Source organism: Microtus pennsylvanicus, chromosome X, assembly GCF_037038515.1.
Source record: "Microtus pennsylvanicus isolate mMicPen1 chromosome X, mMicPen1.hap1, whole genome shotgun sequence".
Classification (NCBI taxonomy): domain Eukaryota; kingdom Metazoa; phylum Chordata; class Mammalia; order Rodentia; family Cricetidae; genus Microtus; species Microtus pennsylvanicus.
The window spans coordinates 40,750,547-40,775,331 of record NC_134601.1 but is presented as its reverse complement, the minus strand read 5'-3'; the positions used below and the strand labels follow the sequence as shown (position 1 = coordinate 40,775,331).

General features: G+C 41.3%; 1 pseudogene; it reads right to left on the bottom strand.

Moving 5' to 3' along the window:
• LOC142840311 (PRAME family member 10-like) overlaps positions 1-22,246 on the bottom strand; it is a 43,518-nt pseudogene extending 21,272 nt beyond the window's left edge.
• Positions 22,247-24,785: the final 2,539 nt, after the last annotated feature.

Below are 24,785 nucleotides of genomic sequence, written 5' to 3'. Positions count from 1 at the left end.
TCTACATTCATCTCCATGTACAAAACTTTTTAAGTTTAAATGAGCCAAAGGCCTCAGCATATAAAAATTATGTTGAACCTCACAAAGAAAAATTTTTGAAGCACACTTTGCCACATCTCAAACATAGCCTCAGTGGCATAAACATTGAGAAACCATAAATCTCCTGAACTGAGAAACTTTTGTATAACAAGACTATATAGTGGGAAAAGATCTTTACTTATCATAAATCCATTCCAAAAATATATGAAGAACTCAGGAAATTAGTTGTTAAAAATTTTAATCCCCAAAAATATTTGTTATAGACCTAAACTGAAAACTCTCAGACGAACTTAAAAATGACTGAGACACTTAAAAATGCTCAAACATAACAACCTTTAGTCCTCAGAGAAATGCAAACTAAAACTCTGAGATTTTATCTTATCCTTGTAAAAATTACCAAGATTAAAAATTATTATTAACAATTTATGCTTAAGAAAATGAGGGTAAAGAAAAAACTTTATTGCTGGAAGTGCATACTGGCACAGCCACTTTTGGATCATACCTAGTATTGAAAATCCTGGATAAACCAGACTCTCCCAGCAGGAAGAGAAGAACCAAAAATCCAGGGCTAGCCGCTTCAGCCCTAGGAACCAGCTGAAGACAAAGCCTTGACCTCGGAAAAACAGGTTTTTCAGCTGCAATTATCACAGTAGTTTTAGGAACTAGGGGATTAGGACCTTGGGAGTGGTCCCGAGCCAGGAGAGCTGTCCTCCTGCAACCACCACAGGATTTTTGGAATTTACGACCCTCCCGGACCACTGCGGTGTGGCCCCTTTCCTCAAAAAATTCTTTCTCCTGGTCACTGGGGGTCGAACTCCTCCCCCACCAACCAAGGCCATGTGTGCGCGACCTCAGCAAGGATGGTCTCCAGGCCCTTGCCATCCAGAGACCCAAGTGAGAGTCTCCCCAGCATTGAGGGACCCTCATTTTGTCTATTTTTTAAAATTAGGCAAATATCTACCTCAAAACTTAGCAATACCCCTTTTGGGCCTAAATACAAAGATGTTTAACCAAACCAGAAGGACACGTGCTCAGCCATGCCCATAGAAGAACCATTTTATCATAGCCTAGAATCTGAAAATAACCCAGATGTACCTCTTTTACACCTAGGATAAATGAGACATCATCCCTTTAAATATCCATGAATACCACAAAATATCTTGGAGTAACTCCAAGCAAGCAGGACAGAAGTTTTGGGTCCCGTCATCTCCGCCTGTGAAGGCGGAAATGTTTTTTATTTTTAACCATTATCATTTGTTAGAGTATAACTCTGGCCCTTGATAAAGTTAATTAAGAGGCCCGAGTCTCAGCATTCCACCCTGAAGCCACACCTGGCAGCAGGAAAGGACCTCAAGCTGAAACAATACGACTCCCACCCAGGAGTGGGCCGTACAAACGGAAAAACTTGTAGGATAAGAACTTTAAATCTTGAAAGATCCCCTACTTTCTTGCGAAAGCAGAAGAAACACAGCAAAAATGACAATTTCACTGAAAGCAGTTTACAGATTCAGTGTAAATGTCCACTAAAAATTATAGCAACATTCCTCACAGAACTCACAGATTTAATGTAAATGTTCATTAAAATTATAGCAAAACTTTTTACAGAACTCAAAAGAACAATATAGAACTCAAAAGAACAATCCTCAACCTTATACGAAAGAAATAAAAACTCAGGATAGCCTAAACAATTCTAAAAATCCTCTGAATATATCACAATCTTTGATTTTAAAACTTTCCTACAGAAACACAGTACTGAAATTAATCTACCTTAGATATACTTATACACCTACAAACTAAAGATTTTTGACCAAGAAGCAAGATTTTTAAAATGGAAAGGAAGCATATTTACTGTCCTAAATGAAGCTGTAGCTTTTTGAATCTAGATTCCTGTATAGCAAACCTGCCTGTCAGCTTTTGCTCCATATGGCAGGGGGTTAAAGACATAGGCTCTCTAGCCCTAGCAGCCAGCCTGCTTGGCAGGCATAACTGTGTGGATTGTACCCTAACTTCTCGCATCTCGAGGGACTCCCTTTTGAGTCCTCAAGCAAACACATAAGGCAAACATATGAAGTAAACACATGAATCTCTGTTTTTGACTCTTACTCCTCTCTCCCTGAGTGATTGATTAAATTTCTGTATGAATTTCTCTTCCCTTGAAAGTCCCATATCTTTTTGGACGACGGTGATCCTGCGCCTACCTTGTCCTGCAGATCTGTCCGAGTCCTACAGCCGCAGAACCTTCTCTTTTCTTCTTGTTGTCCCGGGACTGCGCGTTGTCGTCCGATAGTTGACCGTGCTCCGCGTCCCTGTTCGGGCGCCACTGTCGATTGCCTTGGCGGGCCACTTAGTCTAGGGTTAGTAGCCCGCCTGGCGGTTCAGTTATTCCAGGGTCACGGAGAGGCACTACCTGGAAGATATGGGCTAGGAGACAGGAAGAAGGCCATGCAAAGTTTGTCAGAGCCTCCGTTTATTAGGGACGAGATACAACCTTTTATAGGGTAAGGAGTTGGGGGGATGGGCACAGGGTTCTGGGCTCTTGCCGCGTGGTTCACGTTGGTCACATGGTCCTCGTTGGTCACGTAGGCAGCAGGTTATCTTCGGTCAAGTCACAGTAGGCCTGGCTCACCTAGCTCCCTAGATAGTTTGGAATGTGGGGTGGGTTCCGCTAACAGATAGCTCTCATTAACAACCAATTTGGGTGTGGGGTAGGCTTTGTCAATAGAACCATTCTTAACACAATTAGGGGTGTGGGGTTCTCTGCAGACTCCCCAGGGTGATGGTTCCTGTAATGATTTTAGGAGGAAATTGGCTCCTGACACATTCCTGTGTTGATAGGCACCTAGGTTGATTCTGTATTTTAGCTATTGTGATAATGCCACAATGAACATCTGGATGTAGATATCCCTTTGGTATGCTGATTTCATTTCCTTTGCGTATATGTCCAAAAGTGAGACAGGGGGATATTATGAATTCCATTTCTCTTTTGTTGAGGAGCCTCCATATTGTTCTCCATAATGGCTATGCTAATTTTCATCCCTATCAACAGTGCAAGAGAATTCATGTTTTTCTTCACAACAGCATTTGTTATTTCTTGCCTTTAGTTTCTGTCTTTTTGTTTTGTTTTGTTTTGTTTTAATAGTCAAGGACAAATTCACAGTAAGGCCTCCTGATCCAAATTAACAATATCATACCTCCTCCTTTTGGCCTACATCCTGATCAAAGGCCCTGATGCACACAGGATATTCAGCTCCTATCTAAGCTCAGCCCTCCTTTCCCTTGGCTGGCTTGCTGGCTTCTAATCAAAGGGATCCTGTAGGGGGACTTGCTTGTTTCCACAAACAGTGTCGTCTTTGATACACCTGTATGCTCAGCACCATGCCTCCACCTCCAGCTTTCTTCTTCTCCTTTAAGGTGGCCACCAGATGTCAAGCAAGTTCTTTCCCCTCGACTCTGCCCTTATTTCTGCCAGACACATGGCCCACTATGGTGAATCTCATGTTTACTTTCTTAAGACACAGTCTTTTGGTTTTATGTGTATGGGTTTGGTTCTCTATACATATATGTGCAGTATGTGCACTCTAGGTGCCCTCAAGGACTAGAAAAGAAGTTACTGGAGTTACAGACAGTTATTAACAGCCAGAGTAGATTCTGGGTCCTCTGAAAAAAACAAGAAGTGCTGCTGGTTCTGTAGTAACTGCACCTCCCCAGTCTGTGGCTCACACCTTTAATCCCAGCCCTCAGGCAGCAGAGGCAGCCAGATTTTAGTGATCAGTGTCAGCCTGGTAAACACAGCAAGTTCAGGACCAATCAAGGCTGCATAGTGATACTTTGTCTAAAAAAAAAAAAAATCATACTCTGTCAAAAAAAAAAAACAAGGCCCATAGCCACAGAGAATAAGCAGGCCACCAAACTCATGACAAGGACTCATTATCTCGCACATCCTGCCCTGAGACACCTCAGCCCTCTTTCCCAAACAGATCTTGCATGCCTAAAACGTCTCTGGAAATTATACCCACACTAGTAAATGAACCGTCAAACCTGGTGTTCCAGGACTGGAGACTGAGGCACTCTCAGCAAAGTCCATAGAGTTAGCAGCCACTGTTATCTGCTCAGACCGCCGGTCTCTGCCTGGGCTTGGTTTGGATCTCCCCCTGGTGGTCTAACTTAGGAACAACATTTTCTTCGTCCTATTGCTGCCTGGCCTCAGATTTTGTCTGCTAGCCATTGGGAGGGTGGGTATCTGCTGAGGACCAGAACAATTCACCTTGAATTTCTCACAGTACAGGGTAGCAGGATCCTGTTGTGCGCCAAACTGTTTCCAACTGTAAGTGTAGCCTGTGGTGCTTGCTGCTGCATGCTAAGAATTTTAGTGACTGACAGAGGGGCAAGGAGGAATGGGAAGAATACACAAACAGCCGTCATTTTCTTTTTTGCTATTTAAAGGCAACCTAACAGGGTAGACACCCAGGCTGCTTCTCCGTTACCCAACAGGTTGCCTGTCCTGGGTGTTCATCAGTAGCAGAAATAATTCTCATAAAAATTTCATCTTGGATCCACCTAACAGAAATAGGACTGCTTATGCCAGTCACCAGTTAGTCCCAATGCCTCTCCCTAAGTGCCAGAGGAAATTGGGGAGAGACAACAGCAAGAAAGAAGTGATTGGAGACACCGGAAATATTACCAGTTCCCTAGCCAAAGATGCCAGCAGCCTCCATGGAAGACAGCAATTGGTAGTAGGCATTTCAGATGAGTTCCAGGCTGAGATTCAGAAAAAAAGCGCATCTCCCTGGACATTGGTCTCAGGGTGTTCTAGTCATAAGTTAAAAATTACATTGGTAGACAGTTCAAGTGCCCATGGCCCAGAGGTCCTTACCAAAGAGTGTGGTTCTTCATAGATTTTTGCCTACTCTCACAGTCCTTGTTTTGGGTGCCATGCATCTTTTGACTAGAACAAAAAATGATACAAATATTCTTTTATTTCTGATTGGCCTGAGGGTTTTTTTTTTTTTTTGTCTGCTCGCTTTTTCTTTCAGTGTTTAAGATAGGAACTCACAGTGTTGCTTCCACAGACAGGCCTTGAACTTTTCATCCCCCTCCTACGTCACCCATATGTTCGGGTTGCAGTTGTGTGGCCACAAATCCAGTGTCTGTTTGGGATTTCGAAATGAAATATGGTATTGGACAAGGATTAGCAGCTCTAGGAGTCTCACTGCTTTTGCTGAGGATCCAAAATCGGGGACAGCTCACATATGCCTGCGACTCTAGCTTCCGGGGATATGATGCCCTCTTCTGGCATCCGTGGACATGAACACACATGCACTTTAAAACAGGTTTAGAAAATATAAAATGTTCAGTTCTGAGTTACCGCTAAGAAAGCCTTTCTCAGGCCAAGTTGGTGGTGGTGTATGTCTTTAATCCCAGCACTCAGGAAGCAGAGGCAGGGGGATCTCTGAATTTGAGGCCAACAGAGTGAGTTTCAGGACAACGAAAGCTACAAAAAGAAACATTGTTGGGGGGAAAAAAGCCTTTCTCTTCCTGTGATCACCAGAGCCCAGTGGCATAGCCTTCCTCAATACAGGCAGTAAAATGGGCAGGGAGTGTTGACAACACAGAAGTAAAAATACCCAAAGGAACATCAGGGATGTTGTCTGCCTTGTACTTGAGATGTAGCAGATTTATCTTACCTCAATTGTTATGGTAAAGTTGCTGGATTTGGCTTATTATTTTTATTTATTCTTCTCTCAATATAATATATCCTGACCACAGCTTCCCCTCCCTCTTCTCCTCCCAGCCTCTCCCCTTCATCTCCTCTCTCCACCAGATCCACTCTATCTGTTCCCTCCCCCCCCCCCAGAAAAAACAGGCCTCCCAGGGATATAAACTGAGCATAGCACAAGATAAATCTGCTCTTTTAAAGAGTGACAAGGGAAATATCATGATAAAATAAGAAAAGAATAACACCTCTCCTCTCCTCTCCTCTCCTCTCCCCTCCTCTCCTCTCCATTCCCAGTCCTTCCTCCTTTATGTCTCTGTTTGCATCACGAAGTTTGGCTGTCTTCTGCTCTCCTTTTCACTTTTCCCTGGGTAATAAAGAGGATGAGATGCATAGTTATCTCAAAGGCTCTTTTAATAATAGTGGCACATCAGAAATCTCCAAGAATGGCAGAAAATAAAGCATTGTAGGCTTCTTCACTCATTAAGGAATCAACACTTATTAAAGAAGACCTAATTAAATGGTTTTAAACACTCTCGGTTCCCTCCATCCAGTGTCCACGGCCTGGATCTAAAGAGGACTTCCTGGTAGATCTAAGAGATAATGCCATGGGGTTTTGCTCATACAAGCTCTTTCACACATTTCATACAGGCAAACTAATTGACGTAGAGATATTTTAAGGCAGAGGGTCTCCATTCTAACCAGGACACATGTTCTAAAATATTATAGGCTCATTTTTAAATGTGTTTGAGGACTGGAGAGACAGCTTAGCAGTTAAGAACACTGACTGCTTTTCCAGAGGACCTGGGTGAAGAAGGACTCTTAAAAGAAACCCCACACTAGCTCAGAATTGAGAATAATAGAGGGCTATGTATTTAGGGGTAGACTCGCAAATCACAATCCTCTGCTGGAAAGGAGAACAGCAACTTAATCCCGCAGTGGGAAAAGAGGGTGGATGCGCACTTTACATCTGCATAAATAGTAGCAGAGGCCCCGCCCAAGTGGGTAGGTAACTTTAAGGCTACTGGCAGTAGGAATTCCTACAGCACCTGGGTTCAATTCCCAGCACCCACATGACAGCTCACAAGCATTTACAACTCCAGTCTCCCGGCTTCTGACATCCTTGTCTAGCCTCCATAGGCACCAGGCATTCAGATGGTGTATAGACATACATAGTAGGAAAAACTCCCAAGTACACATAAAAATAAATTTAAAAGAATGTAAATGTATCTGGAACATGAGTAAACGAATTCACTGTGCTTTTCGTACACAGTGAAGCCGAATGTTTTTTTATTAAAAATTTCCACCTCCTCTCCTCCTCCCCCTTCCCTTCCCTCTTCCCCTCCCCCTCCCTCTCCTCTTTGGTCTAAAGAGCAGTTCCTTTAGCAGGTTCCCTGCCTGAAGCTGACTATTTTGAAGCACGGAACATTTTAGACAAAGCTGATCAAAACTCATTGTATTATCCTCTAGCCAGGGGCTAGTGACTATATTAATTACTTGTCATATTTTTTTTACAAAATACCTGGTTTCTATTGCTGTGAAGAGACACCATGTCCATGGCAACAGGAAAACAGTTCATTGGGGCTGGCTTACAGTTCACAAGTTCAGTCTGTTATCACAGTAGAGCATGGCAGCATGCAGGCAGACTTGGTGCTCAAGGAACACTTGAGAGTCTTACATCTTGCAGGCAATAGGAAGTAGAATGAGTGTCCCACTGAGCAAAGCTTGAACAAAAGAGACTTCAAAGGCCAACCCCACAGTGACACACTTCCTCCAACAAGGCCACACCTACTTCAACAAGGCCACACCTTCTAATAATACCACTCCATTTGGGGGCCATTTTCTTTTAAAATAACACATCTGAAAAAAATAAATTAAGGAAGTATTTATTTGGGATCCAGTATAGAGACAGGGACTTAAGGTAGCTAGTCACATTGTACCTACAGTCCATAAGAAGAAAAGGATCACTTTTGCCTTTTAGTCTAGAACCCCAGCCCAAGAAGTGGTGTTTCTAATATGAAGTTGTATCTTTGCATCTTAACCTAATCTAGAAATTCCTTTACAGACATAACAAGAGACTTGTGTCCTAGGTAACTCTATATTCTATCAAACCGACAATATTAGGCATTGCAGTGAACTTTCCCATAAAGGGCCAGTTAGTAAATATTTTAGAGTTTGTGGACCATATATTCCGTCTCAGCTACTCAATTCTTTTCTCGTAAGACAAAAGTAGCCAAGGCAATACATAAACTAATGGGTATAGCTGTGTGCCAGTAGTTTTTCATTTTTATTTAAATTTCAAGGGGCAAAATATTATACCTTTGATTATTGAGTATGTTAAAGTGTAAGACAAATATTCTTAGCTTGTGATATATACAAATACTGAGTAGCCAGTTTTCCAATTACATGGCTGATTTCAAAATACATGTCTCTTCAACCTTTGCAGATCAAAGGGATCATGGCTTATGTTTTCTTCATATTCCACCGATGCCTAGAAAAAAAACAGGTTCTACCTACATATAGTAAATATATATTTTTGTAAATATAATATAAAATATTAATATAAAATAAATAGTAAATATATTTTTGAATTGATAGGAAAATGCTTTGAGCAATCTCTGATATACAATTTTTCAGCCCAGCTTAAAAAATGGATAAATGGATTTATATTCATTACAAGTCTTTCAATAGCAATGATAGGGGAATTATCTAACTAGAAGAAAATCTACCTCAATTTTAGATTTCGTGATAATAATGAATACAGTTCCCAGTTTTAGTCCCTGGCATCAATAATACACAAATCATTTATACTTAATCCAGTGCTGACCACTTTGTAAAACATGCTTGCATATGACTTTGACAATGTTATCTTCATTTTACCGGTAAACAAGCTTCTTGTAGATATTGAGACATGGCTAAGTTCATGTGGCAAATTTATTCATCCCTTCCTTCTTCGCACAAGTGCACGTAAGAGCCAATGAAGTAGAAGTCATTGTCTTTGGTGATACAGCCACTGGCGAGTTACCCATGCTCCATTGGATAACTTCACACCTATGTGCACATAAGTAGCTCTAGTTAAAACCATTTGCTTACAAAGCCAAAGAAAATCAAAACTAATAATAAAAAAAAAGACATAAAAGTGGGGTGAGGATGTGGTGGGAGGTGAGAGGAGGACAAGATGGGGCTGAGAGATGAATGTGACCAGAACATACTACACACACACTACTACACACACACACACACACACACACACACACACACACACACACATTTTTCAAAGAATAGATTGAATAGATTAATTTTTAAAAAATCTCCTTTCTTGTCATGATGGCACACAAATGTAATCCCAGCACTAGGGAGGTGAAATGAGGAGGAGGGTGAGTTCAAGGTCATCCTGAGTTATATTTTGAGACAGTCTCTCTCAAAACAATCTAGTGACCACAGCTGGGGAACATGATAACCAGCAGTTTCATGGGGTTAGACCCATTGCTATAAGCACTCATGTAGTTTGAAAGGATAAAATAGGCTATCATAGGGCATCAGTACTAGATTGCGAAGGATGCTGTAGGCAGGCAATGAGTTATAGCTGGAAAGCTTTCTGCCCCTGATGTTCTGTAGCTGGGTATAGGCACTTTATTTGAAGTCAATAAACCGTTTAAACTAATCCCCAGTAGGTTTCAAAATGAACAGTTCATTCTAATCACCTAGAAACTTCAGACAGGACAGGCTGATTGAGTGTTGAACAGGAAATCAACCACTTCCTAGACTACTACACACATGTGATAAGTTAAAGGAGGGAGGCTGGGCTTGAAAGAAACTGAGAACCATATTTTTGAATATTCTAGTATTTTTTTAATGAATTAAAACAAAAATGAAAATCCAGCATGGGCCACCATGCTAGAAATCTCACCACCTGAGAGACTTAAGACAGGAAGGTTTCTGTAAATGTGAAACCAGCCGAGGCTACACCTCATGTTCCAGGCCAGCCTGGGCTACAGAGACTTCATCTCAGAAAGAAAGAAAAGAAAGAGGGAGAAAAGAAAAGAAAGAGAGCATGTATAGAAAGGGAGAGAGAGTTAAAATTACAATACCTTTAAACTATCTTAAATTGCATTTTACCCTATAGGATGCAAGGTATAACTTTTGCTAAGGTCCACAAATCTGCATTTTAACAGTTGGCCCACATGATTCTGATGAACGGCAATACTTAAGACACAAATCCCAAATTCTACCAGGAGAAAAGGGCATCCCAAGTGAGATCGACATCCCTTGAGATGGCAGAGCAAATGAATATTCTCACTTCTTTTTAGGGTGTGCATGTCACAGTAATTTTTGTAGCTTTCTCTATCAAGGGGAAACAGAGCTTGTTGTCTGTTCAAATGAAGGTAGCAATTGATAATTAGTGCAAAAGATCCCAAAATAGCCCTCTGATGAGTTGTCCCTAAGGCCAAAGATTCCTGGGAACAGCCTTTTGCTTTAGGGGTTGTTATTAGCTCTGCTCTCCCTGGGTTTGTGCTGTTTTCCCCTCTGCGTTATGTTAGAACTTTTCCAATTTGCTAAGCAAGATGACTGCTGGCAGGAGATCTGAGAGAGTGCTTGAGACTGTCAAGAACTCAGAAAGAAGCTGGCCCCATAGTTTTGATTGTAAGAAAAATCACCTTGAGCTTGTATTTACTGAGAAATGTGAAAGTGAACTGATACATTCATTCCACCGAGCTCCATGTACTTCCAGTCTGAGTGAGTCGGTAACCTCAGAGGGTATGTTCTAGCGTCAGAGTATATTGGATCCACACAGCAAAAGAAGGTAAAGCGAATAGAAACTCTGACCTGCTCTGCAGGAGATCATGATCTCAATGACAAAGCAGGGCACACAAACGGATTATAACACACCATTAAATTATCATGGAGTCCACATGATGATAGCACAACAGTCCTAAAAGTTTGGGGAGGTTGGAAAGGGATGGACCACTATGCGGTTGAGTGACTGATTTTTGAAAATGTTGCAAAGTCAGAGTTGAGTCTGAGGGAGGAAGGCAAAGAAGAGTGGGCATGACCAGCAGACATACGAAATAAACAAGATGAGATTCAATATATAATGAGTCTACCATATAAGGTTAAAGACTAGTCCTGTCCTGGACAAAGAAAAAACTCCTTGGCATAGTTAGGGAAGGTTTAAATGAATGTGAGGACAATAGTCACATCTATAATAATCCTGCCGCTCAATTTGTACCAAGGTTGAGAATGAAATCAACATCTATATACCACATTGTTCACAAAATCAGTATGTAAATACTCACCTTTTTTATTAACCAGTAGCTCATACCATTATGATCTATTATTTACTGGTGTATAGAATTCAGGGGATACCCGACAACCCCAAGTAGTGTGCCCAGTTACGTGCTACATTCTACTTGTTCAATACCGGAACTGAAAATTGACCAGGTGGACATGTATGAATTGGTATACAATAAATGAATGAGAAGGAAAAAACTAGTTCAAAGATTATTTATAATAACTTCTCTGTCACTTCCCAGCATCTTTGGTAATTCCCAGCATGAGGCTGCCTGAGCGCTAAGGGGATAGGAATGGAGTTCTGTCATCTTTTCTCCAAAATGCTTAGCTGAAATTATAAGAGGAGCAGCTGCAAGAAGGAACATCAGAAAGACCCCTAAACTCGACAAAAGTTGATTGTGACTTAGAACTTGGCCCATCACATATTTGCATTCTTTGCCAAAAGCAAATATATTTCTCCATAGACTTGTAGCAAATTACTTTTCTACATTTTCTATTTAATTTTGAGATTATAATATAATTACATCATTTATCTCTTCCCTTTTTGCCCTCTAAACCCTCCAGTGTAATCCTCCCTGCTCTTATTTCAAATTCATGACCTCTCTTTTTCATTAAGCAAATTACTTTTTAAAGGACATAGCTGCTTATATTTTTAAACATGTATCAAATCCCAGGAGGCATAAAGTACTGGATCAGGAGTTTGAGGCCAGCCTGAGGTACAGAGAGACACTGTTTCAAACCAACTAAACACACATAAACAGACACACACAGAGACATACATGAAAATACAACACATACCCCCCAAAAGAGCTGTACTCACATAGGAATTACAAGGGCAAACAAACAGTAAGACAAATGATTCCCAAATATCAGAGTGTCTAGCCAAATTATATCAAAAAGTAACTGAATATGCACAGGAATCATAGCATCATTCTTCCTTGTGTTCACATGATATATATATGTTCATAGGTATGTACACATGAGCATGCAAAGTACACAAGCACATGTGGAGATTAGGGGGTTGCTGTCAACTGTAGACCTTGATCATTCTCCATCTATTTTTTGAGACAAAGTTACTCATTCAACCAGTAGCTCATTAAGTCTGCTAACTGGCCAACCATTGGGCTCCAGAGTCTCGCCTGTCTCCACAAATCCAGCACTAGGATTACAGGCAAGAATCATACAATTTTATGTAGGTCCTGGAATCCAAGTGTACATCCTCATGCTTGTACAACAGGTACTTTACCCACTGACCCTTCTTCACAACTCCTCATATTCTCCCATTTTGAAGATGTCTAGGAATAAAATTTTGCATTTGGAAATACAATTCAGTTCATTTGAAGAAACACTTACTGAATGCCTTCTTCATTTAAAGAAATATGCCAGATACACAAATGTATTTCCAAGATTGGCAGGGTCTCTTCTCTAGGATGTCAAAATATGCAATAACTCAAGGTTTGTTTCAGTATTTTATGCTCAGAACTAACACATGACATAGCTCTTCCTTCATACCAGTAAGGTAGTAAGTAGCGCGTGAACTTTACATTGACTTTAACAACATTTTAGCTTAGTACCTATTTCCGAAAGTTTTAATGGTTGAGAAGACCAGAACTCAAAGACTTAAGTTTATTGGTCTGAAAGCATACAACTAGTAAGTGGCAGAGCTTTCTTCCAAACCCTTGCTCAATCCTCAAACTCTTGCTCACTTCACAATAGCAGGGTTCTTCTCATCATGCTGCTACCTCCTGTAGCACAATTAATAAAAACTCAGAGAGAGAAATTGGGGTTCAACCAGAAGGTCAGAAGAACAAAACAACCAGCCACTGGTTCTTAGCTCTACCTTAGTCCGAAATGGCGACCCTGCCTCCAGGAGTCTCAGAATGAAACTGTGTTTGTAAGCTATCTTGTCCCATTTCATATTCCTCTCTAGGGCTGTGATTAAAGATGTGCACCATTGGGATTAAAGGCATGCACCACCTGGTTTCTATGGCAAACTAGTGTGGCTACTGGGGTTAAAGGTGTGTGCCACCACTGCCTGGTAAGGCTGACCAGTGGGGCTGTTTGACTCTCGATCTTCAGGCAAGCTTTATTAAACTATAAATGAAATACCACTACAACTTCCTGTCTTTGCATCCTAAAGTAACCGCACCAACACAGCCTACCATAGTCAAATCTCATCACAGTCGTGTGCACATTCGCATCCACAGTCTATTGAAGCTCTCTCAGTTCAAGCTCCCATGAAGGGCACTTGCTTTTGTTTTTCACTTTTCTATTAGTTTAGAGAGAATCAGGCTTTCTGATAGCATTGTCAACAAAAGTAGCTTTTGTTGTTTCTCTCCCTCCTTGTTCTGTTCTGTTCATCTTCCACGCAACACTGAGCACTTCAATTCCAGTAGCTTCCTTTTGACTTTTATGTCACACGTGACCACTCCCCATTCTTAGCCTCTTTTGTCTTATTTCAAGGACTCCCAACTAATTTTAGAGTCAATGACTTACTCTTGCAGCCCCTTATTTGTATAGTTAAACCATTGTAAGTTAGGATCCACATATGAGAGAGCATGAGGTTTTGTTTTTTTTTTTTTTTTTTAATTTTATCTTCCAAAGATTTGGTCACCTCAGTCTTAAGATTATACCGCCAAGATCCATCCACTTTTCTGAAAAATTGAATGATTTCAGTATTTTTTCTTTTACAGCTGAAGAGCCCTCAGACTTTCATTTCACTGATGAATCGGAAGAAATAAAACTACATATTTCCCTTAAATTTTTAAGTTGAGATCTAACATTTATATAAGTTTAAACAGTAATATAGGACATAAATTATGGAATATGGTAGACTCACATTTAAAATAAAACTTTTCAATTCCTCATTTGAGTATTTCTAATGGAATCAGAATGCCATAGTTACTTGTTATGCATAACCAACCACATGTTTAAAAATCAATGGTTTAACTCCTTCTGAAAGGGAAAAAGTTTCCATTACCCTTTTCCTTGAATTTTTATTTGCATTACACATAACCACATTTATTACATTTAGAGGCTCTTATTTTTGATTACCTTGTCATTTGTTATGACAAACTATAAACTAAAATTTAAGTTTTACTCTCAGTAATCATAAGGTAATGTTAAAATTATTCTTTTGAATTTAGCTAGCATTCAAGTAATATGAAAATGTTCAAAGAAACACAAATACTATACAAATTTTGATAGTCACCAGACATAATTTATTTTTATTGAAAATGTATTTCTTAAAGATATGAATGGGGCTTTTATTCCAATTAGTTATTATATTCACTGATGAATACAGAATAATATTCAGAAAGAGGAGTCAGCATCAATTATATTTTAGAAGAAATAGTTTTTATCTGTAAGATACTTTATTATGCTATTGTCAATTCATTCAGAGTTTTATATCAAATTGTCATATAATAAATTTTTCATAAAATATTGTTAACAGTCTGTCATCTGACAGCTTGACTGGGTTGGCTACAAACCTAGACGTATTAGAAGCCATGCACTTTTTTTACTGCGATAGCTCTGTAGTAGAGCTGGAGATGAGAGATGCGGATAACTCGGGAAGTTCTTTAGTGGACAGGAGGCTTCTGACTATCCTGGGTTTTTTGTGAAGTTGAGTGTTGTTGTTTCAAGGTATGTAAAGAACTGTGTAGGAATTTTGATGGGGATTTCATTGAATCTGTAGATTGCTTTTGGGAAGACAGTCATTTTTATTGTTAACTCTACTAATCCATGAGCATGAGAGCTCTTTCCATCTTCTTATTGGGAGGAGTAGAGGGAGGGGACACTGTGGCTGAAATGTAGCACATGAGAGAATAATTTTAAATGATTTAGAAACCATCTGACTTAGAAAAGACTTGTTGGGGCCAAGGAGGACTCCCTGGGAAAAGTTCTTGCCCTGCAGGCATAAGAACCTGGGTTTAATCACTATGATGTGGGCTAGAGATAGTGAGATCAAAAGAAGAGGATCTCTGGGGCTTTCTCTCCAGCCAACAGAGCCAATTAAGCCAGCTCCAGGGCCTACAGAGAGATTTTATCTTTAAAAAGATGTGATTGAAGAAGACACCAAACATCAACCTCTACTCTCCACGTGCATGCACAGATGTACACGTGAAACACACACACATACACACAGAGAGAATGAAATGAAAAGAGTTTGTTATCTAGTATCACAGTCATTTGGTTTCTCACTTTATGGAAATGATCCTGTGTTTGGTAGTGTCAGAAATGAACTCCCTGGCTACTATCTCCTTAAGCAATTTTCTTTCCTTGAGAATGGACAGGACCTACGGAACCACTTTTGGGATGAACAATATGCGGAATACAAGTAAGAATAGGAGACTGTCCTTCTCCATCAGATCTCAACAGCAGTCAAGGTTTCTGCAGTCTTCCAAGCTGATGCTACCAATGGCCTCTGAACTAGCTATGACCCCATTCTCACAACCCAAGGTATCCCTCCCCTGTACTCCAGAATCTTCCATTTGCCCCTACATGAATCTTACTGACATGGAGTGAACTTGCTCTCTCAGCAGGATATCCATTCCATCAAGCACAGCCTAAAAGATCTCCAGGGAGAAGGTGTTCATCAGGGCCCTCACAGGGAGGTAGGGGAAAGGCCATTCTGCCACCATGGCCTTCACAATCCTAGTGCGTCTGCCACTGAAGGCCTCCTGGAACAGTGCTGGGAAGAGCATCTTGGGCAGGTTTTCCAGAGCAGAGATGGCCAAGGACTCATTTTGCAGCAGAGCCTGCCTTGCCAGCTCCTCCAGTGTGGGTGGGGGTTAGATACTCATCCTGTTGGGTGCTGGGGAAACTTCGAAGGGAAGTTCACATGGAAATGTGAATTCATATAAACACAAATCAGTATCCAGGAAGTATCACGAAATAGTCACAAACTGATGAAATTACAAGTGTTGTTATATTACATAGTGGATTAAGAGAGAGAGGCCCCATGACACAGAGCCCAGCAAAAGGGGTTTTTATTGGGGGAAAGTGAATGGGGATATGGGGGAGGGAAAATGGAGACTGACCTTTGGGGATTATAGCTGCAAAACAAAAGAAAGAGGAAGAGAGGGAGAGGGGGGAAAGACAGAGAGAGGCACAGAAGCAGAGAAAGGGAAAGAAAGAAAGAGTTGGGAGGTGGGTAAGGCCAACCTTTTAAAAGGGAACATGGCGAACCTGCACAAAAGGTGCTCTTCCTGGCTGTAGCTGAGGATGTATCGTGTCAGGACCTCAAGGGCAGGCCAGTACAAGTGTCTGAATCCAGAGATGGATGCTGGAGATCCCGTTCCTTCTCCCAGCAGGCCAGGCACTGGCTCTGGGCTCTCGAACTTTTTGGCACCTTCTGGCTTCTCTGAAGCTTTTCAGCACCTTCCCTGTAGCTCCCCCCCTTTTGCAGTCCTGTCATTATTTTAAAAGTTGCAAATACTGGGCATTGTTGGCATACACCTTTAATCCCAGCATCAGGGAGGCAGGGGTAGGTGGATCTCTGTGAGACTGAGGTCAGCCTCAATACCTGTCTCAAGAAAGAAAGAAAAAAAGAAAGAGAGAAAGAAAGAAAGAAAGAAAGAAAGAAAGAAAGAAAGAAAGAAAGAAATCAGAATGACAAAAAAAAAAGTTGCAAGTGAAAAAACCGTCACGTACATACAATAATCAATGAACAAGAGGCTTTGAATTCAAAGGAGAGTTATGAAGAGTATTTAGGAGGATTCAGAGGAGGAAATGGAAGGGAGAGATGTGATTGTGATTAAACTATGAACTAAAAAGTAAACAACAAACGAACGAATGAATGATTAAATAAAATCATCACACACCTTAACTAAGCAAACTCAAAGACTATACAACTCAATGAACTTCTATTCAGTTATAGTTATCAGTAGGATACTACACTATACTGTGGAGCTTCACACTGGATTTTATACTTCCACTATTGAATACATTTTAGCCACTTCTTCACCAAAACTGAAAAGTCTATGACAGAGTTAGATAAGAAAAACAATTAACCTTATATCATGGCTCCTGTTTTTATTGTTTATTTATTTTTAACCTTGACTTTCATTGGATCCTCTTTTTAGCCCTCCCTCATCCTGTTCCTTAGTTACCCAGAGCCTCTAAGAGCAGAAATGTCACCATGACTTAAATTTTTAACATTTTCCAGGGGTTTCTTTTTGAGAAAAGTTTTTACTATGTATCTCTGGCTAGCCTGGTACTTGCTTATGAAAACCAGACTGACCTTGAAATCATAGAAAGCTGCCTGCCTCTGTCTCCCAAGTGCTAGGATTAACGACGTGCCTCACCATATTTGGCTCAGTCTTCAGTTTTTGTTGATGTCAGTTGTTTGTAATTTCTTCTCTCTTGTTCTCTTCATTCTTCTGTATTTATTTGAAAAATAAATGGAAAGAAAGAAAAAGAATGTTCCTTCTCCCATGATCTAAACACAAGTTCTGAGGAAAAGTAATTTCTAACTGTGCCATGTTAAATAACATAGCCCCCCAAAGATATATCATATTCTGCATGGGTCTGTGAACATATTGCTTTACACGGCATAACCCAATTTACAGGTGCTATCAAATTAAGGGTATCAAAGGGGAAGATTTCCCTGAATTATGTGAGTAGGTCTAATGTAATAAATAATAGGAGTATTTATGGAAGGCAAATAGGAAAGACAAGGTAAAATTTAAGCCAGAAGCAAAGACTGAAGCAGAAATTGGCATAGAAGATGAAGGGCCCCTGAGTCAAGAAGCTTGGGAATGCAAACATAATCATTTCTCAGAAATTCCTTTACGAAACACTCTTTTCAACATCTTCATTATAACACATTGAAATCACCAGCAAGGGCTAGAGGTATAATAGTTCAGGGTAGCAGTTGCCCAACAAGCACAAAGCCTATGGTGGGATCAATTCTCAGCATTGCCAAAGAAAAATACTGAAAGTTATTTCAGATTTGTAAAATAGAACAAATACATTTATATTCTGTTTTATTTCACTGAACAGTTCAGGACACTGAATCCAATCATACATGCTAAGTAAGTTCTTCTACAACTACATTCTCAGATCATTTGTGATTGTGTTGACCCCTGAATGTGTGTTAATTAGTTATCACAACAACACAAAACTAGTATAAAATGTAGAATTCTGTGTCTGTTGAACTAACAGATGGGAATTTCAAATGAAGTGTTTTCACACACGTAAGATTTGTTATCATATTTTCTCACAAATTTACTAAAGAATCATTGTTCACTACAATGAGAAAGTTAAACAAAAGTGAGGGAGACATGGATCAAGAAAATAGAGTTCAATAATAGGCAGGTATAATAAAATTCAGCATATAAGGAATGTAAAATTTCAGGAGTACAAAACCACAGAGAAACCCTGTCTCGGAAAACAAAACAAAACAAAACAACAACAACAAAAAAAAAATTCAGGAGTATTAGCCAAGGTATGGTGGTTTGAATGAAAATGATCCCTATATGCCCATAGGAAGTGACACTATTAAAAGCTATGGCGTTGTTGTAAGAAGTGTGTCACTGGGGGTGTGGTTTGAGGGTTTGAGAAGCTCAAGCCAGGCCTCTTTCTCGCTCTTCCAATGCCTTCCAATCCAGACATGGTGCTACCTCTCTAGCACCATGTCTGCCTGCTTGCTACCATGCTGCCCACATGATGGCAATGGATTAAACCTCTGAACAGTATTCCAGTTCCAACTGTCTTCCTTGTAAGAGTTGCTGTGTTCACGGTTGTCACTTTATAGCAATAGAAACCCTAGCTAAGATACAAGGCTATGCCATTTTTTAAATTCCCCCATTTCGTTTGAACTGTGATAATTCTAGTGAAAGACCCTACAGACCCCCTCCTCAAAACCCGTAGCTAGCATGCTCCCGGGGGAACGTCCTGTTTGCTTTAAAAAAAAAAAAATTCTCCGGATCAGCAGCCAGCCTGCTCCCGTAAGAACATTCCATGTGCCTGAGAGGGCAGGATATCTATCTGATAGAGATAGGAAGACTGCAAGGCAAGATGTCAACAAAGCAGGTTAGCTATAAGATAAAAACATGATGATTGTTGTACTGGGAGAGGAAACCATTCATGCCCCCCGCCGCGTTCCGATAACCATGCTTTTGCTTCTGTAAACTTGCTTCTTGCTGACACCCATGCTGAGAGAGGAAACCATTCATGCCCCCGCTTCATTCCGGTCGACTGATAACCACGCTTTTGCTTCTGTAAACTTGCTTTTTGCTCTTCCCTATAAAAAGCCCGCCCTCCAGTTGGCAGGTGTGCAAATCTTCCGAGAGATCTTGCTGTCCACAGGTATCTGTGTCTACTCAATAAACCTCTTGCGATTTGCATCCATGCGGTCCCGGCCTGTTCCTTGGCATTGGGGAGGTCTCCTCCCGAAAAGAGGTCCTCGTCAAGGGTCTTTCACTAGTACTACATTAGTTTGGTTTCTAAAAAGTAAACTAGCTTGTTTCCTTAGGTTCCGATCTGCCCTCCTCCATGGACCAAAATAATGACCTGGCAGGAAAGATGTTTACCTATGACCTAACATTCTTTGACTCCGCACTAGTTATCTTTAGCAATGGTCAACTGTGGGCCCCAAAAAAACTTTACAATTTCCTTCCTCAACCCTTCTTCTGCTCTATAACTACCCTAGCTTGTAAGCCAATTCCAGGATGGTTTTTTTTTATTGAGAAAAAGAAGTTTCAGCCTCCTCCCAGTCTCCCATTTCCCTCCCCCACCTCCCACCCTTCTTCCCCTCTCCCCACTCCTCTCCCCCTCCCTCTCCAGTCAGTCCAAAGAGCAGTCAGGGTTCCCTGCCCTGTGGAAAGTCCAAGGTCCTCCCCCCTCCGTCCATGTCTAGGAAGGTGAACATCCAAACTGGCTAGGCTCCCACAAAGCCAGAACATGAAGTAGGATCAAAACCCTGTGCCATTGTCCTTTGCTTCTCATCAGCCCTCATTGCTCGCCATGTTCAGAGAGTCTGATTTTATCCCATGCTTTTTCAGTCATAGTCCAGCTGGCCTTGGTGAGCTCCCAATAGATCAGCCCCACTGTCTCAGTGGGTGGGTGCGCCCCTTGTCGGTGAGTGCCTGCCTACCTGGCAGGCCTCAAGGACTTCCAGGATGTTTCTTACAGAGCCCCACCACCACCACCAAAGGTTTTTCTCCCAAATAAGGCTTGTATTGTCTTCAGTCACTAATTCCCTTGACTATCTTTCCTTCTTGTAGACCTTTCAAGGACCAGTATTCACAAGGACTAAACCAATTCAGATGTTTGTGCAACGAGAAAAATTCCCACTTCAGTCTTAATTTTTTAAATTATAGATAGGGTCTTGCTGTGGTCCAGGGTGGCCTAGAGTTCACAATTCTCATGCCTCAGTTTCCCAAGGGCTGGAATTATAATGCCAGTGCCACTACACCAAGGCACAGCCATTTTGATGAAGATAAAAATAAAGTTATAAATAACATGAAGTGCTAGAACATGCAGAGATGTACAGACTATTTTTGGTGAGGGAATTTGAGGCTGCATAAGTGGTATAGTCATAAAGAAAATACTGAGAAAAGTTCCAAATGTGGCGAAACAAAAATCTTATAGAAAAAGAAATTGAACAACACACTCAGTACATGGTTCAACTCTGAATGATGATTATAAAATCATGGTAATATAATCATCAAATTTGATTTTTATAATGAACAGTGGTCTAAGTCGGGTGTAGTACCACATACCTGTAATCTGCTACTCCTCTGGAAACTAAAGCAGGAAGATTACAAATTCAAGGCCAGCCTTAGCAATTTAGCCAAATGCTGTCTTTTTACTTATTTATTTAGTTTTACATATTCACTTATTTGATTTTGGGTACTGTACACATGACGTGGAGGCCACAGAACAAACTTTCAAAGGGGCTTCTCGCCTAACATGTATGTCCTGGTGATAGAACACAGGCTCAGACTTAGTGGAAGGCACCTTCACCTAGTCACCCATCTTCCAATATCCAAATGCTGTCTTGAAATAAAAACAAATACGTAAACAAACAAATTGAACGAAAAGTCCTAGGGGATGTATCTTAGGACTTGACTAGTGTGACCCTGAGATCAACCCCTAGTACCATGAAACAAAACAAAAAACTGTGACCCACATGTTTTGGGAGGTAGGCCACTAAGCAGAACACTCTCAAAATATTCTATGAGGAAGCGTAATGGATGTTTATGGGCACATAAATGAGTGCAACTCACTTTTTGAAATAGGAAACTTACAGATCCTAATGGGCTGAAAAATCAAATGATTGCCATATTTCTATTTTATGTAGAAACATGAGCAGCTATAATTTTTAGGTTATTATCCTGCAGCTGTAATTTTTTAAGATTATTGTCCTTCAGAAGTATGAATCAGAAATGGAGAGGGACGGGAACACAGGCTTCTTTTTCACTATACTGCCAGTATAATATTACAATTGAAAATTAAACATTAAGATGAATTATTCCTACAAATAGCCCATGTTGAGATTTGTCCTAACTCTGAAATGTGCAGCATAGCCCTGGCTGTCCTCAACCTTATGGCAATTTCCCGTTAGGTTCCTAAGGTGTGAGCCATTTTTTGCAGCAAGAATCACACTTTTTAAGAAGCAAAACAATCCTCTTAAATACACTAACACACTTGGCATAAACTCAGTTCTTGAAGAAAAAAAAAAGAAAAAGAAAAAAAAACTTCCAGGGGAATACAAAAAAAAATCAAAATCAAAACAAAACAAAATAAAAACCCCATTGGGCCTGGTAGGACTTATTGAGCTTTCCAATACCATCACATCACTGGCTGCTTTTCTTGTGCAGATAGAGTCCCTTATCATCCTGTTTGTTAAGCTCTCCATCCTTGATGACCTCGGCTTGAAGTGTTAGTCCTGGTTGGTCCCTCATCACAAGTAGCTTTCCAGGACTCCACAACATCTGTTACTCTCTTTTGTCTGCCAGTGCTCTATCTTGTACGTTATCACACTTTGGAAACCACACACAAAGTATGAAGGACATATACTGCATTTCTGAATGGATTTTTCCTAACTGTCTCAGGGTTTCTATTGCTGAGAAGAGACAGCATGCATGACCATGGCAACACTTATAAAGGAAAACATCTACTTGGGCGGCTTACAGTTTCAGAGGTTTTGTCCATTGTCTCCAGGGCAGGATATGGCAGTGTGCAGGCAGACATGGTGCAGAGAGAACTATCTGAGAGTTCTACATCTTGCAGGCAAGAGGAAGTGAACTGAGACACTGGGTATTGCTTAGGCATATATGAGACCTCAAAGCCCACCCCCACAGTGATGCACTTCCTCCAAAAAGGTCATACCTACTCTAACAAAGCCACACCTCCTAATAGTGCCACTCCCTATGAGCTTATGGGCACTAATTACATTCAAACTACCACATTTAAGTGACAAGTCAGGTTGCCAACAATTATAAATAATGGTATAAGCTGTAAGTTCTTCTTTTTGACAGGGTCACCCACAGATCAATCTGGCCTCTAACTCCCTATGAAGCTAAGGATGAAGGTGAACTCCTGATTCCCTTTTATCTAACTATTGAGATTTGTAACCATTCTGGTAGGAATGAAAATATTCTAAAGAGATCCTTACTTCCCTCCATCTATTTGACAGTTAAAACATTGGTTCCCAAGGAATTAGAATTCCCTCCAAGAAATCTCACCCTGAGAGGAGAAAGCTAACATCTGATGCAAGCCAGAGATGGGCTTTCTCTCTCAGAAAAGGATTTCTTTTTTTTTTTTTTTGTTTTTGTTTTTCGAGACAGGGTTTCTCTGTGGCTTTGGATCCTGTCCTGGAACTAGCTTTGTAGACCAGGCTGGTCTCGAACTCAGAGATCCGCCTGCCTCTGCCTCCCGAGTGCTGGGATTAAAGGCATGCAGCACCACGCCAGGCTCAGAAAAGGATTTCATACAGTTCTAACTTGTCAGACCAACTTGAAGGACAGACTGGAGTCTAGACAATGAGGGGCCAGATCACACCTCTACCAGGACTGCTTAGTTATATATGCCTCTTCCCATCTACTTAAACCTAAACCTCATATCAGGATCTGGAAAGATGGACTTTCTGGGGAAGGAGACTCACTGGACCTCGTTTCTCTAATGTGCTTTCTCTGCCACCTGCTTTGATCTACCCTCCCCAAAATACACTCCAGGATCCAGAACCAGGCAAGTCAGCCTTCCAAAGATGTCAGCTCCTTCAGGGTCAGTCTTTGCATCCCTGTTCAAGGGCAATGCTGTGCCCATAGAGCTTCAGGCATCAGGGGACCAGGCCTGATCGCTATCACCCTAAGGACCCAATCCCTGAGATGGTTGAGAGAAGAAAGGGGAATAAATTCTGGTTAGTATGGGTGGAGGGAGAGGCTTCCCAAGTATTCAGGTTCTAAGAGCAGAAAGTGTCTAGGATGGGGGATTGCCACACTTTGCACAGCTTGTAACTGACCTGATTAGGACAGGGAGGGAATGACGACAAACACATAGACACACAGGAAATCTGCAATCAGACAATTTGGGCTCTCTAGCACCATGGAAGCTCAGTGTGTTTATTAAATACAGTTTAACAGGGAGCCAAGGTTATTAGATAGAGAAACAAGGAGTCAGGTTCAGCTAATCTCTGTATGGGAGGGCAGGTTTAGCTAATCTCTGTAGGGGAGCAGCCTTCAGGCATTAAATATCTGGGGGAGGAAAGCTACAGTGGACATTTTCTGTACTGGCTATCAACAGTGACGCTTGTACCAAAGGAAGACTTTGTCATCCCTCTGAGCCTCAAGGGCAGAGACACTTTCCCACAGGTTTGAGGTTTTGGTCCTTGACACAGCCAGCTCACATCAACAACACCCCCCACACTCAGAACTTCAGTCACTCAGAGCTTCCTCTTTTCCCCTGGGGGAACAGGGTGAAGCACCAAACTGGCTGCTGCTGGGGCTGCTTATGTCCTAGTTCTAGTTAGTTAGAGGACAAAGCCAGTAGTACTAACGTCCAGAGAAACAGAGGCCTCTCCTCTCCCTCTTGATTTTGAAGTGGCCAGTGAAAGAGGGAAATTGAGGTTCAGTGGCAAGGGAGCAGAAGGGTTTGGGATTGCAGCCCCTGAGACATTGGCAAAGTCAGTCACTACCCAAGACGCAGTTGGTTAGGGGAAAACGACAAAGACAGGCAAGGATCAGACTTCTCTCCCATAACAGGAGCAGCAGACAGTTTGAGATTCTGAAAGAAGAAAAGAGGGGGCCTCAGGTATCACTCCCACTGGCTTTGGGCTTTCCTGCAAGCTAGAGCACACTCAACTCCCTGTGTCCCTAGAGCAAAACCTCAGGAGGAAACCAACATTTAGGGCATACAGATCAAGGATGCCAGGAGAGGGGTCACCAGTCACTCTAAGGGCTTCTTGCCATCTGTCATGTTTCACAAGCTCACCTAGGCCAGGCAAATGGGCTTGAAGGTTTTCAGGCTGGGGTTAGTGACCTTCTCCACCCATGTCTGATGTCTGTAAAAGTCTCACTCACAACTTGGCAGACTTTGTATGTGACACCTCCCTCTCCTCTTGAGTGAGCATGAAGGTCTCACTGACGTTGGTGGGAAAGCAGGGACTGCTTCTCCTCTTGCCCTTGTAGACAGCTCTGAAGAAAGTGGAGCTGGTCAGCACTGGAGATGCGCAGTCATAGTCCTGCCCACCAGCTTCCTCAGCAGCCTTGGTTCCAGTCTACTTGGCTTTGTA